The sequence below is a fragment of the Mixophyes fleayi genome, chromosome 1, assembly GCF_038048845.1.
Source record: "Mixophyes fleayi isolate aMixFle1 chromosome 1, aMixFle1.hap1, whole genome shotgun sequence".
Taxonomy (NCBI): Eukaryota; Metazoa; Chordata; class Amphibia; order Anura; family Limnodynastidae; genus Mixophyes; species Mixophyes fleayi.
The window spans coordinates 340,200,716-340,218,777 of NC_134402.1; positions in this window are offsets into that span (position 1 = coordinate 340,200,716).

Sequence of the window (18,062 nt, forward strand, 5' to 3'; positions counted from 1 at the left end):
CCATGTTGAACAATAGGGTTCCAGAAATATCACAATATCCTGACACTACTTTCAACACTCTTCCACCCGCAATCTACCGCTAGAGATATTTTACCGGCCTGTGGACGTATTTGCAACAAGCCACGTCCACTCGCTTCCTCTCGTCTTAAACAAGGACCCCTAATACAGAAATATCAATGCGGACTAAAGGGTTATCAGCTCCTCGATTACCCCTGACTCTCCAACAAAATCTGCTGAGTTTATTACAACTGGCAGCATCCGGTAAAGTCAATTACAGGCCTTGCCAACAGAATTCCTCCCCGTGCTCCCAAGTCGCAATCACGGCTTTCCTTGCCGCGCGGTCCGATCGCAACGCTAAAAGATACTAGTTATCAGTAAACGATGCGATTACTCTTGGGTGCGCGTCGCGAAAACTTGCTTTGTTTCCGCCACCGGTATACCTGCCTTGTATACCGTACACCAGTTGGGCACCTGCCTCGTCAGACAGCAACTGACCCTCTATTCAACAATAGATCAAATCCTCAGTGTATATTAAAGTCACCAAATCACACGACATACACCTTTTCTGCGCAGAAAATCTAAGTTCCCAACAATAGTAATTATGTTCCAGAGGTTTTAACAAGTGATTATACTATGCATGTATAACAACTATCAAAACGATTGTTTGAACACATGGCAAATCTACCGGAAGTTCACATACGCTAGGCAGGAAGTACACATACGCTAAGCAAGACAATATATTAAAACGCAATATGACAATAAAAAGAAACAATTTTCTCTTTTTGTCCCTAGATTCAAGTTAGCGCACCTTCAGATTATGCAAAACGGACATTCGGTTTCACAACACAGAGTAAAAATCAGGTTTTGAACACACTGCGTTCTTACCCGTATATGACGCGTCTCCACCCTTTGTTGCGGAACCGAAATCCATTTGTCTTGCCTGTCGTCCGGTAACGTAACCTCTGCGCGAGCCCCCAAATTGTTATGCACGTTTTGTCGCTATCCAATAGCGATTGTCGGATCTCGATTTGTGTTTCCAATGCACAAATATTTATTCTCAAAAAGTAGCAGAATAATTCAAGCGAAATAATAATAAGTACAGCCGTTACTTATCGCAGGCGCTCTGGATCCAGTGAACAGTCATTCAGGTCTGAAATCTGTGGTCAAGATGACTGAACACTAGATGAAAAGCTCCTGCTTATATGCTAACAGAAATACAGTAAAACAATGCAGATGGTATGGCTTGCTTCTATTGGTCCAGGCTTCAGGAAGGTCCAGGGGGTTGCAGATCATAGGCTAGTTCAAACTAAAGAATCCAAAGGTGGGGGTCATCTCTCCAGGGGATGTGCTCCTTTCTTCCTCCCAAGACTCCAGTTACAATTAGTCCATTAGCATTTTATAGTCAGCATCATATTAAAGGTTTATTCCCTAACATCAATAACTAGAGTATGCAATGTGCGATCTCTTCGCCGAATGAACCGGACAGCTGCTGATGTAAAGGGGATTAATATGATACCTTTCCTTTAACCTGTACCATATGTATCACTAATATGCATCTAACTTATAATATTACACATAAACACTACTATATTTTGACATAAATAACTATGTGTTGCAACTACAATTAATGTGTACTATTTACAACTGTATATGTTTGTGCGAATGTGTGTAAAAGTGTAGAAACTGTTTATTGCCACGTGTTGTGGCTGGATACGCCCTTCCACGCCGTTGCGTGCTCTACGCATATTTTCGGACAAAGACAACAAAGTTTGCTCGATATTAATTGAAATGACTTTATCCAATTTGCTGACTTCGACAGTGTATCCTTGGTTGTGATCTTGACTATGAACATTAATTCCTGACCTATCATCTTGATTGCACATACTAATCAGTCTATCCTATATACTGTATAAAGTATGGAACTGTGACCCTGATCATATATTTTGAATCGTGGGCAGAACATCGAGAGCAGCTTCCTGCTGTTGCCATTCCCCTGAGAGTTGCCTGCCTTTAGCTAAGACTGTCTCTAAGAGTCTTTTCAGAGTTCTTGCCATTAAAGACCAGTTTTGTCAATTAGAGGCCACCAGACACTGGGATCTGATCTCCAAGTTACAAACCACTCAACACAGTGTTATAAATCATTACTTTTACATCATCTGTAGGATTTTATGGTTAAACAGCCTTGCTTTAAACCTAGAAAATGTAAGTCTCACCTTATCTAGGCAGTATCTCTATCGAGGATTAGCCTATAATATGATAGAGGGGCAAAGTCTCCTAAAGAGGGCGTGGTAAACTGGGGCTACCGACAACTAAACCATGCCTAAAAAGAGCAACCATCCCCTAGACCCCTGACATCATAATAGACTATGGTGCAGACTAAGTTGAGAATCTGATTTGAAGCCGTTGGGGGACCTACCAGTCACTCAGCTAGTCTGCCAGACGTGGAGGTGTCTTGGATCATCAGCATGATGGTCATGGCTGGGAAATCATTGTGTGAGAAAAAGCAACTATTTTAAAGGGAAATTATTGCACATTTTCCCTTTAATATGGTTTTTCAGTCACTTTGCAAATGTTCCTACTACTCTCAGTATCATTTAGTTATTCAAGGGCAAACGCAGAATTTGTAGAGAGGGGTTTCCACACCAAACCACCAGTGGGCGTGACCAGCATGCATGGAAGCGTAGCTATAATTTTAGACAGTGCTTGGCTGCTCTCCAACTCTTCCTATCCCCATCATATACACGGGCAATGCTGCGTGCACTACTGTTAGATGCACGTAGCTCCCCCTTTTCAAACAGAGCCATGTGAAGTGGGACATACCTCCCAACTGTTCCTACAGTCAAGACAAAGTCCTGACTGACAGCAGGACAGTCTGCCAACTGTTCTGATACATTCTCCTACCTATTGTTACTGCTTTCACTACTTGATGCTGCTGCTCGTGTCCTAAGCTCAGTTGCTGCGTGTCTGGATCCTGGAATGTTGGGTCCCTAATTGGAAAAAGGACAGGTATATGATTTAGAAATCCCAGCAATAAGTGAACACAGTAGGCCTCCCTCCCCCAAAGCAGACCGTTATTAAATCAAAAGCACCCACGTTTAATAATTGGGCCTCCCAGCAACCAACCCGGACAATAAATTAATGTCATTCACCTTTAATAAAAAGATCCATTTGGCCCCAAACAACCCCAAGATTAAATTTAATAGTATTTACATTTAATAAATAAACCTATTTCCTCCCAAACATTAAATTAGCATTCACTTTTAAGAAATAGCTCTTCCTCTCCCCAAATGCAGCCACCCATTCAATTAATAGCACCCAAACCACCCCAGCATTAAATGAATAGTCCCATCATACAATCCTTAATAGGTCCACCATAACCTCACTATTAATCTAAATATCCCCAACCTTCACCCCACCAATAAATTAAAAACACCCACTCTCATCCTACTATTAAAATTAATATTTCACGCCCCAGCCACATCACATAAAATACTCCCCTACTCTTACATTAAAATCCCCCCCCACAATTATATTAAAAGTCCCTCCAAGCCTATGTATACAAAGAAACTATTTTACTTGTACATTAAATCCCCCCACTTACATTAAAAGCACATGAGAACTCCCCCAGACACACTCACATTCACACACTCACTCACTTACCCTCATCATCTGGTGCTGTGTCTTGTGTCCTCCTGCTGCACACGTGAGACATGCAGGCAGTGAGAGAGAAAGGGCCAGGGACACACAGAAGGGGGGGAGGGTTGGAGACACACAGCAGGGGAGAGAGGGGCAGGTGCACACAGCAGGAGAGAGATGGCAGTGAACAGTGTAGACAGAAACGATCTGCACACAAGCTGCAAAGTGGCTGGTCCCGGGGACTGGGTCCAGCCACCTCAAGCATACAGTACCCCAGGCTGGGAGGGGGTTTCCAAGCATTCGGAAACCCCCCCTCGGTTTGCCTATGTTATTGTTCATCCAAATGTTTCAAGCATCCTATATGTTGAGATTACTGACCACTCTGTGAATTACCCTGTAAAGACAGAACATTTATATTGCGAATATACCTACAAGGAGCTCTTCAAACTCCATCTCCATACGGTAATGACTTGTAGTTGTAAAGAGGGTGTCTAAAGGTTCTCATGTGCACTGCCATCACTGAAACCATGCTTTCAGTGATATAAAATTAATCTATCGGGGTGGAGAATTATATTTTGCTTATGGATGTATCCAGTGGTGGGATTCAAATAAATTAACAACCGGTTCTCTGCCCTAATGACCGACTTAAATATACAAAAAAATATCAAGAGGCAGTTATCTAGTCAAACCCATGTGTGTGTGTATGTATAAATTATTTCTTATTTTATGTTGCTAATATCGAGATAATAAAAGTAATGAGTCATGTTATGCCACACAGTAGTGCCCCCATTTCAAATTAAGCCACAGTAATGCCCCCAGTTCCTATTATTCCACAGTAATGCCCCTCTTCATCACACTCTGCCATGCTGCCTTTGCCCCTCTTCACACTCTGCCATGATTCTTTTGCCCCCCTTTATAATCTGCCATGCTGCCTTTGCCCCTCTTCACATTCTGCCATGCTGCCTTTGCCCCCCTTCACACTCTGCCATTCTGCCTTTGCCTCTCAAAATACTCTGCCATGCTGCTTTTGCCCCTCAAAACACTCTGCCATGCTACCTTTGCTCCCCCTTCACGCTCTGCCATGCTGCCTTTGCTCCCCGTTCAGGCTCTGCCATGCTGCCTTTGCTCCCCCTTCAGGCTCTGCCATGCTGTCTTAGCTCTCCCTTCATGCTCTGTCATGCTGCCTTTGCTCCCCGTTCAGGCTCTGTCATGCTGCCTTTGCTCTCCCTTCACGCTCTGCCATGCTGCCTTTGCTCCCCGTTCAGGCTCTGCCATGCTGCCTTTGCTCCCCCTTCACGCTCTGCCATGCTGCCTTTGCTCCCCTTTCAGGCTCTGTCATGCTGCCTTTGCTCTCCCTTCACGCTCTGTCATGCTGTCTTTGCTCCCCCTTCCTTCACTTACCTTTTCTATTGGCTTCTTTCTTCTCTTGTCTTCTGCCTTCTTGCTTGCTGCTGACTCCACTCTGCGCCGCTTCTCACTGAACATCGGGCGTGATGACGTCACGCCTGACTTTCGGATTGAGCAGGGAGAAGAGTGCCGACGCCACGGACAGGTGAGTATTTTTTTATTTTTTTTTAAAGGGCTTGCTCCCCCAACCAATGAAGAGGGTAGACTCAGCCTGTAGTCACCGATTTGACAAACCAAGCCTAAAATTAGGTATTGGTTCTGGCGAAACAGTGAGAACCGGCTGAATCCCACCACTGGATGTATCCCAGCAGCCCTTAAAAAAAAAACTTAATACTTTTAATTAGACATGAATAATAATTTTGGCATTAAAATATCATAAAAACATAACACATTTATTAATTTATCTTATTCACACCCAATCAAGTTATAACATATTTCTAAAATGTCACCCTTCAACACTCTATGGCTGTACGCTATTACAGCCTATGCACAGATCTCTAATTTTTAACAATTTATACAAGCAGCACCATGAAGTGTAAGCAAGCTTGTAAATATCCTGTGCGTTGTTAATTACATGGACCCAGGTAGGCATGTTGGTAGCTTAGGGAATCTTTAGTTAAGTGATTTCGTTTTTAAGGCATAGAATTTCAATTCTCTTAACAATTGCCTCTCTGTTGTCTAACAGGGACTCTGTTATTCGTAGGAGACATTAATATATTGTAACATTGTGGTCCGAAAATACAAGGGGACCCTGCCAAACAATATGAATAAAGGGGATCTCCTGGACTCCAGGAGCGTTGTATGCTTCTTGGAATTCCACTCAGCATTCCCAGAGCCTCCACCAAGATCAGTCTCTGTATGGTGCAAAGCAGGAAATAGATGTGAACTTCTCCGACCAGAAGTCATCTAGAAAAACTTTTGCTCAAGTCTTCCGAACACAGATAAGCAGCACAGACTTAAATGGGGGAAATGTTTATGCTAGTGGCAAAAGTAAAGGGATGCATGGTGGGTGGTAGAGTGATAAGGCAATAAGGTGAATAATAGGGTACTTTCGTATAATCACAGATAAAGAGAGTAAACTGATTATTTACCATAGCAATAATCACAGATAGTAATAAGAAAATAATGGTTGAACACTTGGCTACAATTATCTATAACAGTAGAATTTGATGTCTAGCTATAGTTAAATAGCATTGAAATCACAAACAGCACTCTAACACAATAAACCCCTCTCTAACTAAATATGTCTCTAACAACAGTGCGGTTGGTTTCTCACCTTGGTGCACGTAAAGAATGTTGATATATGCCTCTGTCAGTCTGGTGGCCAAGCTTACAATGCTTTTAGGTAATAAATATTATCTTAGTAATGCTGCCACTTGTTGGCTGGCATGGTATCGTAAACGATTTGCTGTCAACAGCACCAGGGCACCCTGGAACAGAAGAAGAAAACTTACATGCCTCTGCCGCCGCCAATCAGGTAAATCCTCAGCCGGGCACATCCTCACACTTGCAGACCAGCTTCAAACATGCTGCTTGAAGGCTATATATTTTAGACCACAATCACTTTGGAGCCCACCATAGATATGTCATCAATTATTAACTTCAACATTTATTTATATACCACCAGCATATTCCGTATCACTTTACAAATGGGAACAAACACAGTAATAAAACAATACTGGGTAATACAGACAGAGGGAAGAGGGCCCTGCTCACAAGCTTACGATCTATAGGGAAGACCTATACGTTTTTGAAATCTCTTTTGAATCCCTACATTACTTGGATTAAAAAAAGAAGAATATTTGCACATATATAATAATATTATGGCACACTTTACAAACTGTATGGGAATATTTGTCATTCTTGACTGACAATCATGTATGGGCTTCTGTTCTCAACAGCTGAAGTTAATGGAAGGTAGGGATCAGCACATGATATCACTCATGTGCTGTATGCATGTTATGCCATCATCATTGTTTATTTGTATGGTGCCACAAACCTCTACAGAACAGCCATACAAATTATACAAAATATAACTCAGATGTAAGCTTGCAAGCTGGGCATTCTTATTTATTTATTTGTCTGTATTACCCACTATTGTTTATTACTGTGTTTGTCCCCAATTGTAAAGCGCTATGGAATTTGCTGGTGCTATATAAATAAATGATGATGATATAATAACAAAACAAGAACATACAAGGTTGACTAAGAAACTGCAAACATGAGAAAGGGTAGAGAGAGTCTTTATACTGAGCGATTACAATCTGAACAGTGATGAGTTATCAGGAGCTAGAGGAACAGGTTGGCAGCTGGTAGTCCCCAGAGGGACTAGAATCAAGTGGGGATAGAATAGGTTAAAGTGAAGAATTGTATTTTGAGAGAGCACTTTGAAGATGTAAAATTACAGGACAGTCTGGTCAGGTGAGGTAGTGCGGTCCTTAAGTGGAGAGCAACATGGGTCTTGGAGGTGGGAGTGACAGATGAAAATTGATTCTTCAAGTGGTGCAGCAAAAACAGGGAGAGAAAGAGATCAATCTCACTGCAGCATTTAAGACGGATTAGAGTGTGGATAGAAAGGAGGAGATTGCAGTAGTCAAGAAGGAGATAATTAGTGAAGGTAACGTCCAGAGTAAAAAAGGTCATATTATGGCAATGTTTCAAAGGAGGCGGCTACATGACAGCGAGAAGAACTGAGTAAAACTGAGGATAGAGTCAAGATAGTCACCAAGGCAGCAGACATGGGGGACAGGGCAGAGCATGATGTTATCAGCAGAGAGGAGAAGTAGTTTTGGGTTTTGTCTGTATAGAGATGGTATTGGAGGCCAAAGAAGAATATCAGTCCATCAAAAGAAGACATATCCAGAGGGCCAAAAAACAAGCCCTGATGAACCTCAACAGATAGAGAGGATGGAGAAGTGGATGTGCCAGAGTAGAGTTGATATAGGAGCGATTAAAAAGATAAAAGGTTAACCATTAAAAAATAGTGTTGTGGAAAAGGCGTTTGACCGTATCTCTTGGACATTTATGAGGGGAGTTCTCGAATCCATGGGCTTTTGTGTTAGGTTTCTAACTGGTATTTTAGCTCTCTATAGAAACCCTTCTGCTACGGTTTCGGCCAATGGACTAACCTCCAAACCATTTACAATTTCTAATGCACTCCCCATTGATCTTCGCCCTTATAATCGAACCGTTAGCAGCCAGAATTCGTTGCAACCAATCCATTTCCGGTATAAAGGTCGGTTCCACGGAAAGCAAAATTGCTTTGTATGCAGATGATGTACTCATTAGCATGTCCAACCCCATTACCTCTCTCCCCCCCTCCTTTCGGAATTAGATACTTATGGGCATTTCTCGGGCTATAAAATTAACCCTGCCAAAACTGAAACTTTGGATTTCTATATCTCTAAAACAGATAAAGCAATCCTAGATCAAACAGTCCCTTTCACTTGGCATCGCCATAAAATAAAATACTTGGGGGTCTTTCTTACCAAAAATCTCTCCCATCTATTCCAAGCTAATTTCCCCCATACCCTTTCCCAAATCAAGAAAGATTTCAACACCTGGTCGCTCCAATTTATCTCCTGGATAGGTCGTATAAACTCTGTTAAAATGAATACTCTTCCCAGACTGTTATACCTTCTTAAAACCTTACCTATCCGAATTCCCCCCTATGTATTTAAATTCCTCCAATTTGAGTCTTCTAAATTTATTTGGGCAGGTAGATGCCCACGAGTACGACTCGGGGTCCTGCAGAGATCCTCACAGAGTGGTGGTCTAGGTATACCTAATTTTAAAAAATACTACTTATTGGCCCAAATCGCTCAGTGTGTCCTATGGAACGGTCCTGTTTTTGCTAGGGTCTGGGTGACACTAGAGGTGGAAAGTCTGGGGATGCTTACTCCTGCCTCCCTTCTGTGGATTCCAAGGGCACGTCGCCCCAAAAAAGCTCTGTCTCATCCCATAATCTCCCATTCTCTGGCTATATGGGACTCATCCATCAGGCTCTATGGTCTCTCTCCGCATCCATCACCAATTATGCCCCTTTTTAATAACCCTGATTTCCCTCCCAGTCTACACCATTCCGCATTCCTTCCGTGGCATTCCCGAGGGATACGTTTCCTAAATGACATAACCCGCGATATAACATTTCCCCAATTTACGGATATTCAAACTAAAATTGGCTTGCCTACACGGATATTTTATCAATTCCTGCAAATTCACAATTTTCACTCCCTCTCCAAACCACGTCTTATTTCTCGACATCTCACAACAATTGAAACACTGTGTCTGCGCCAGGCATCGACGTCAGGTCTTATTTCTAATATCTATTCTAAACTATTTGCTCCCTCTACTCCTCCTCGAGACCCTCATGAGATGTCATGGGAACATAATCTGGGCTCTCCTCTTGATGATGAGGAGTGGTCAGAAATTCGGGACAATGTTGCCTCCATCTCAATCTGCGTCCGAATAAAGGAAAATGTTTACAAACTTCTCTACCGGTGGTACTATGTACCTACTCGGCTACAAAAGATACTGCCTGATTCCTCTGACAGATGTTGGCGTCTATGCTCTGGCGCAAGCTCTTTCTTACATATATGGTGGGACTGCCTGAAACTAATTCCCTTCTGGCGCGAAATTAAAACTTTGATAGAAATGTTAATTCAAATCCCCTTACCCTTCGACCCTAAATTTTTCATTCTACCCCTCGGGTTCCCCACAGCCACTAGACACCAAAATAAACTTGCTCGTCACATTATTTCAGTGGCCACATGTCAAATCGCCATAGATTGGAAGCAGGCTGCCCCCCCTTCATTCTCCGCTGTAACTAATAGGATTTGGCATACGTATAAGATGGAATACATGACTAGCATTATACGAAATACGACCAAATCTTTTAACAAGGTCTGGGACCCCTGGATGTCTTACTTCCAATACCGCTCCCCCTTTACCTAATTATACCCCCTACCCTTACGTAACCCCTTCCCCTCCCATCTCATTGCCTCTGACTCAAGAGGGATTTCCTACGCACCTCCCCTTCTCCCCCTCCACCTCTCATCTTCTCTTTTATCTTCCTCTTTCTCTTCCTTCTCCTTTTCTTTCTTCTTTTGCAAATATAAAAATGCCGGTCTTTATTTCATTGAATCTATGCTATTTTATCTCTAAAGTACGGAGACTTCTACTTCACTATCCAATGTACTGAATATATTTTGTCTGATATAGCATGTATCCTTTTGCACTGTTAATTCTTTTTTAACTGTTAATAAACACTTGTTTAAAAAAAAAAATAGTGTTGTGAAGGACATGGGAGTGAAGTTTGTGCAGGAGAAGTGGGTGGTCAACTGTATTAAAAAGCGGATAAAAGGTCAAGTAGGATGAGTAAGGAGAAATGACCCTTCAACTTAGCTCTGTGTAGATGGTCACTTTAGTAAAGGCAGTTTCAGTTTCGGTGGAGTGTAGAGAGCAGATGCCAAATTGTAGAGAGCTGAGATGCTACCCTCGTTTCTGTCCCCCCAAAGCGATGCCTTGGGGTCATCCTTGATTCCTCCCTCTCATTTAAGCCTCACATTCTGTCCCTCTCTAAATCCTGTTATTTCCACCTTCGAAATATATCTAAGATACGTCCCTTTCTCACCACGGAAGCCACGAAAACCCTTGTTCACTCGCTTATTATCTCTCGCCTTGACTACTGTAAACTTCTTCTCTCTGGCCTACCTGATTCTCGCCTTGACCCTCTTAAGTCTATCCTCAATGCTGCTTCCCACCTCATTTTTCTCTCCCGCCGCTCTATCTTTGCGGTCTCCCTCCAACAGTCACTACATTGGCTCCACATACCCTACAGAATTAAATTTAAACTCCTCACCCTCACCTTTAAAGCTCTTAGTCAATCTTCCCCTCCCTACATCTCCAATCTCATCTCTACCTACACTCCTACCCGCCCCCTCTGCTCTGCCTCTGACCGCCGCCTCACTACTTCTCTGATCACCTCCTCTCAACTCGTCTTCAGGACTTTGCCTGGGCTGCTCCCCTGCTGTGGAACGATCTTCCACATTCCATCAGGTTAGCATCTACTCTCAAAGGCTTCAAGCATGCCCTTAAGACTCATTTCTTTATTCAAGTCTATCAGTCTTCCTAACTTTCTTGTCCTGGCTCTCTCCCCTAGTTAGTACCATCCTTTATGTGTCTCCCCCTCCCTTTAGCTTGTTAGCTCTCATGAGCAGGGCCCTCTTTCCTTGTGTGCTCCTTCTACTGCTCCTTCACCCTCTGTACCTCTTGGCCTGCTTCGCTAGCCCTGTTTTCCCTGTTTTATTAATCTTCGGCCTTCTTCTTGCTGATTTCTACTATCCCTTCCACTATCTGTCAGATATAATCTGATTTGCTTTACCCTGTCACCTGTGTTTGTATATATATTATATATATATATATATATTTGTGTATCATGTTGTGTCTTGGTTCTGTTTTCTGTATATGTAATGTACGGCGCTGCGGACCCTTTGTGGCACCTTATAAGTCAAAGATAATAATAATAATAATAATAATAATAATGGGAAGAGAAATGGTTGATAGCAGAGGCAAACCTTTCCCTCCACCCAGAGTTGACCAGCCTACAAGAACATTATCTTCATATGTTTAAGGGCCTCAAAGAGCTTGCCAGAAGTCAGACAAGAAGAAGGGATGTAAGTTAATTAAAAAGGGGCCTGGATGCAAAAAATTAAATATTACAATTGTAATTTGTAAATCACTTTATTTTACTTTTTGGTCACATTTAATAAGCCTGTCAGTGCCTACTGTTTTAGCCTTCCTATTTTGTGTGTATGTGTGCCCTAGGGTGCGGCTAAAGTAGAACCACAACAGCATTATAATCAAAAGCAGTACTTTTCAAAGAGCATCAAAACAAAGTTATGTATGTCATAAAGGCATTTTAGGATGATTAATTCACCGAAAAATCCCATGTTCTAAATCCTGTGTACTGACACACTGTTCACAATGGAATGGTGGGTCCTCTGTTATATGATGGAACTTTATCTCTTCAAACACTGAATACAACATTTGGAAACACTTGTTTGAAATCACAAAACTGTGCTCTGACCCTACCCTTGGCCCCTCTATTGCCTTTCGTAAGTTATCAGCGGAACACGATTGATATGATTTGGCAGGTCCAATCCCCAGGGCACAGGAATATACCTACCACTCCATGGTCCATAAACATACTCCAGGATAGATATGGTCCTGATAGAGAAATGGCACAGTTAAGATACTCCCCATCTCATGGTCAGACCAGGCTCCAATAGAGTAGTCCTGGAACCTACACCCTGCTAGAGTCCCCCCGAGACCTTGGCGTATGCCGACCTATCTCCTTACCTGCTTGGAGCCTAGGTTCACCCTCTCGGAAGCATTGTCACAATATACTCAGACCAACTACCAAGATGACACTTCTCTCTCCACACATTGGTGCGCACCAAAAGCAATCCTCCACAGCTCAGCCATCCAAATATGCTCCAGAATAAAAAAAACAGTACCTCTCCCACCAACGGATCCTCGAGTCTAGCTTGGCCACTCTGGAACTACAAAACAAGACGCGCCCCTCCAAAGCCCTTCAAAAAGAAATAAAAGATGTCAGAAAATAACTCAACACCCTTTTTATATCTTGTATGAAATCATCCCTCACCAAACTGCGACAGAAGTTTTACTTCAAGGGCAACAAAGCCAGCCAGCTCTTGGCCCAGAAACTTAAGGTAAACAAGCCAGAAATCTAGTAAAATCCCTCCATGACTTTAAAGGTAACAAGATCTACAACCCCGCTGTGATAGCCAACCACTTCGCTAAATATTACTATAAAACCTGCAGGATGACACATACTGTACAATCAACAGAAGCCTCCATATCTGCATTCCTCCATCATCTGAACCTCCCCTCATTAGATGCAAATAGCTTGAAACTACTTAACCGCCCTTGGTCCCAGCAAGAGGTTGAGGATGTTATCAAATGCTTTCCGAAAAACAAGGTCCGGATGGCTTTATTAATGCTTTTTATACTATGTTTAGATCAGAGTTGGCCCCGCTTCTTACTAATCTGTATAACAATGTACTGACGGGTGGTAGCTTTCCAGCTGAAATGCTGGAAGCACAAATTATAATTATTCCTAAACCTGGCAAGGACCATTCTGACTGTAAGAACTATAGACCTATAGCGTTACTTAACACTGATTTGAAAATCTACGCTAGGTTGATAGCTGATCTCCTGAACGCTCTTTCCCACCGTTGATCCACCCGGATCAGATAGGCTTTGTATTGAGCCGTCAGGCATCAGATAATTTGTGTTGCAGCCTGGATGTTGTGGACCTCCTGTCAGGGGCCTAAGAGGAGCTTGTTTTGCTTTCACTAGATGCAGAAAAAGCCTTTGATAGGCTCCATTGGCTTTACATGAAAGACGTCTTACTTAAATTTGGTAATCAAGGAAATATACTACATTTCATATTAGCTCTATACCAGGGACCTTCCGCAAAGATATTTAGAAATGGCTTCCTATCCTCTCCTTTCCCTATCCCCAATGGCACTAGGCAGGGGTTGCCTTCTTTCCCCCTGATGTTTGTTCTTGCAATAGAACCACCGGCCCACACAATTCGACAGGCTCTCGACTTCCCAGGTATTACTCTCCACTCATGCACACACAAACTGTGTCTGTTCGCAGACTACGCATTCTTATTTGTTACCAGCCCAGAGACCTCGTTGTCAGCCTTGAAACACATCTTGGACCATTATTGTGTGGCCTTTCTCTATAAACTAAATATTACTAAACCTGAGGCTCTTCCTATCAATATACCGCAACCCTCACTAGTGACTCTACAAATCAATTCCCCTTTGTGTGGGTAAAGGAGTCTCTGCCAACTTTGGGTATACACATACCTCCTACCTTATCTACTATATGTGAAGCTAATTTCTTTCCGATTTTCTTCCATCTCTCTACTTTGGCCAAGAATTGGATTAACCACAAGGCCTCTTGGCTGGGCCACATAACGGCCTTTAAAATGATGTTGTTACCCAAACTTATGTATATTTTACGCACCATACCATATATTGTTCCCAAACAGATGATGGCCTGTTTCCACACAGTAATGATTACCTATGTATGGAGACAGAAACACCCTCTTTTCACCCAAAAACATATGGCCTTACCTAAATTGCGAGGTTACCTAATGCTCCCCACCTAACACAATACCAAGAAGCTTACATATGGACCCACCTGCGGGACTGGCCACTTCCTCAGGCCTCCAAACCATGGGTGGACATTGAAATGGCCCTGTGCTCAACCTATTCCGTAACTGACCTCGTTTGGACTCCCAAGTCTGTCCGCCCCCAGCTGCTCATAGACTACTGTCCATATCGGATGCCATGCAGGTGTGGGATAGATTCATTGGACTACCTACATATTTCACACTCCCATCCCACAATCTCTCTCTCCAAGCGATATCCAAACTCTTTCCACATCTGAATCTTACCACCTGGAGAGACAAGGGGATTACTTCCTTATCAGATTTGTTCGCCCAGAGTCTTCTCCATCCTTTCACTTTGCTCCAAGACCGTTATAGCCTCCCTCCCTCTGAGACATATAAGTTCTTGCAAATTGGACAGATTGGACTGTGTTAGATAGATTGACAAAGGGCGCCAATAGAGGTGGAATAACATTCTGGTACCAATACCTCCACTCCTTGACCCCCTCCTCTAAAGCCCCAGTTCAATTACGTTGGGAAGCTGACATATGTTTAACCCTCACCCAACAACAATGGGAAACTATCTATATAACCTCCCACCGTATGTCAAAGTGCATTACCCATACAGAAATGCAGGTCAAACTCCTTAACTGGCTATACCTCACTCCGGATCATCTACACACTATTTGGCCAAACTAGTCAAAATTTTGCTGGCGCCAGTGTACTCAGGTGGCAGACGTTTTCCACGTCTTTTGGAAGTGCCCGGTGTCAGGCGCCGTCCCCGCCGTTCTTCCACTTGGCGGGGGGGACGCCTGTCTCCGCTGTTCAGCCCGGATGGTTGCCGGGCAACAGTACAGCCGCGCCCCCCAGTCCTGTCGGGCGCATGCGCACAGGCCCGTCCCGTTGCTAGGCAACGGGACGCTTTATATCGGCACTCGGTGTGCCTGATTCAGCTTCCTTCAATCCCAGCCTACCTATCATTATTTAAACCTGGCTCTGGCGCCATTAGGGTGCCAGAGTAACAGGTTTCTGCCTCTAGCTCCCAAGTGTTTGCTCCTTGTTGTGACCCAGGCTTCCTCGACCATCCCTCAGTTTCTGCCTTCCTGTTGTGACCCGGCTTGCTGACCATCCTCCTTTCTGTGTGCCCACCTGTGTTCCTGCGACCTTGGCTTGTTTGCTATTCTCCTTGATTCTCCCTTGTACCTCGCATACCGATTGGCTTGACCCGGACCGTCTGACCCTTCTTTCACTACACCGGCAACTGACTCATAGGACCGCGACAGGCGTACCCTGAGCAGCGAAGTCCAAACCTCCGTGCGGGGGTCCCTGGTGAAAACCAGGGGTACGTTAGACTCCGCACCTATTTGCTCAGTAGTGCTAATACCGGTTAGTGTTCCTCTCTATTCGGGCCTGACACCCAGTACCTTGATTTTCACTGTTCTGAAAACCAGTCACTCCACACCCTTCCTTAGCTCTTCTCCTTGTATACCTGACTTCCATTCCTAAACATGACCGCTATCTTCTCGGCCATATACTGATAGCTGCTAGGGCATCGATAGCCCAAAACTGAAAGTCCCCCGCCCCCCCCTAACATCACCCGAATCATGTTAAAGATTCAATATAGCTTTGAAATGGAAATAATAGACATGCCCTACTCCACATCTGCATCAGCACCCATCATGAAATGGTTTATATGGCACGAATGTCACAGATGGCCCTGGCGTTCCGCAAGGTGCCCCCCCTGGCGTGCCTCAAGATGCCCCCAATTCCTCACCCTTTCCCTCTCCAGCGGCCCTTATTGAATCTCCCCAACCCAACGAACGCGCCACAACTTCCTGATCCCCTTGTTTTACCACAAGTATTCCTTAGATCATCAATATAGAGGATAGTATGTCTTACTGTTCATTCGTTTTCCCCTGTATGTACCATGAAGTTGTCAGTGCCAGTAAGAAGCGCTGCCTCGCTATCACTTCCGCCCTTCAGACTATACAGTTAACTTCCGTTTTCCACAAAAACGTCACTTTATTTGTTTTCCTTTATTTTTTCCTTTATTTTTCCTTTATATTTTATATATATATATATATATATATATATATATATTTATTTATATATATACACACATATATATATTTTTATATATATATATATATATATATATATATATATATATTTGTATGTGTATATAAATATATATATATTCATATATTCTGTATTTATATATACTGTCAGGGTTAGGTACACTTTAAATTTACATATATTTGTGGATTTCAGGCTGTATTCAGATTAAGATTTGCCTTCTACTGATATCTTGATTTGGAGCATAATCCCCAGCATCGGGGGGGGGGAGAATGCATATTATTGCTGTCCCATATGACAGTTGTTCTGCAATAAAGCGATTTATGTTTAATGAACTTGAAATATTTCACTTTTTAGCTGCACCCTCCAGGGAAGTGATAGGAGTGCTTTCCTGAGGAAAACTGCCAGCTATGTCCCTAGGGTAAAATGGCTTCCTCTGTTTCCTATTTTCCTGGGCAAATACACATGAACATTTGGAGGGCGAAGAGGAGCATGACCTAACTGGTAAGAATTCCCTTCTACCTGGTTTCCCCTGTTTAGTTCTAGTCTGGGGAGGAATAGGGCCAAAGGTTTGAAGATTAAAATGTAAACACCAAAATCTATTCTAATTACAAGAGTGTTTCAAATTATTTCCTTAAACTATGGCATAATTTACCTCTAGTGAAGGTCTCTATTGGTGCTGAAAGAGGAAACTGCTTGACCTCTGTGCAACCTCTGATCCTTAGGGTCAGAGCCCATGGAATGCACAGATGTCATGGTTCATAAGTAAGGACAGAAAAGCTCTGAATTCCCAGGCAGAGAGGCGCCAGTGTATGGATGGATCTAACATGTACACCTTCTCCACCCCCAACACTCGGATGTTCTGCTCCCCACACATGTTCTACATTCCTGTCTAACATGTATGTGCCCATCCCAGACTCTATTACAAGACCCACTGCACAGACTCACCTCTGACTTCCTGGAAAATGAATAAGCTGCATAGATGAGATGCATAGCAGTGAAAAGTATTAATCTGTCCTCCACAACAAATGCTTTTTATTCTCCACCATTTTTTTCATGCCACAATCTGTGGTTTGAGAGACTTACCAGGCTTTAATAGCAATGTATAACTTGTTTGCAGGCAGTGAATATTACCTTTCAATAATTAGTGAGAACTTAAATTTCAGTGTTTAATATTCTAGCAAACAGAAGACATTGTTTGGCACTCCTCTTTCACTGGTTTAAAATTGTATGTAAAGTGCAATCTCTGCATCTCTGAGACTTAAGCATTAATATTTGTTTTGTAAACATGAAACATGAAATCATTCAATAAGAAATTCTCTATGCAAAAGAAAAAAAGTCCAACCCATTCAGGTACTGTACTCCACAATGCAAAGCTGAAATAATCACAGACCGTTTGTAGCTAGATATAAAAGCAGTACGCAAAGTGCACAGATTACTTGTGCCTAATAGGGATGCCTAGAATAGATAAATATTCCAGACAAATGACTTTCCTATGCATTTTAGCTGCTAATGATCACATCAATAATAGGTAAATAATAGCTGTCACAAATGTTAATACATGTGGATTTTTCACCATTCTCAAAGACTCCCCAACTCAGAATCAGTGATCAAACTACAAAACATTATATATAAATACAAAAGTGATTATTATAATTAAGTCATTGCAGCAAGTATGTGCAGATCAGTACTCTATCGAGCTTACTGCACAATCAAGTGCACTCAGTGAGCCCAG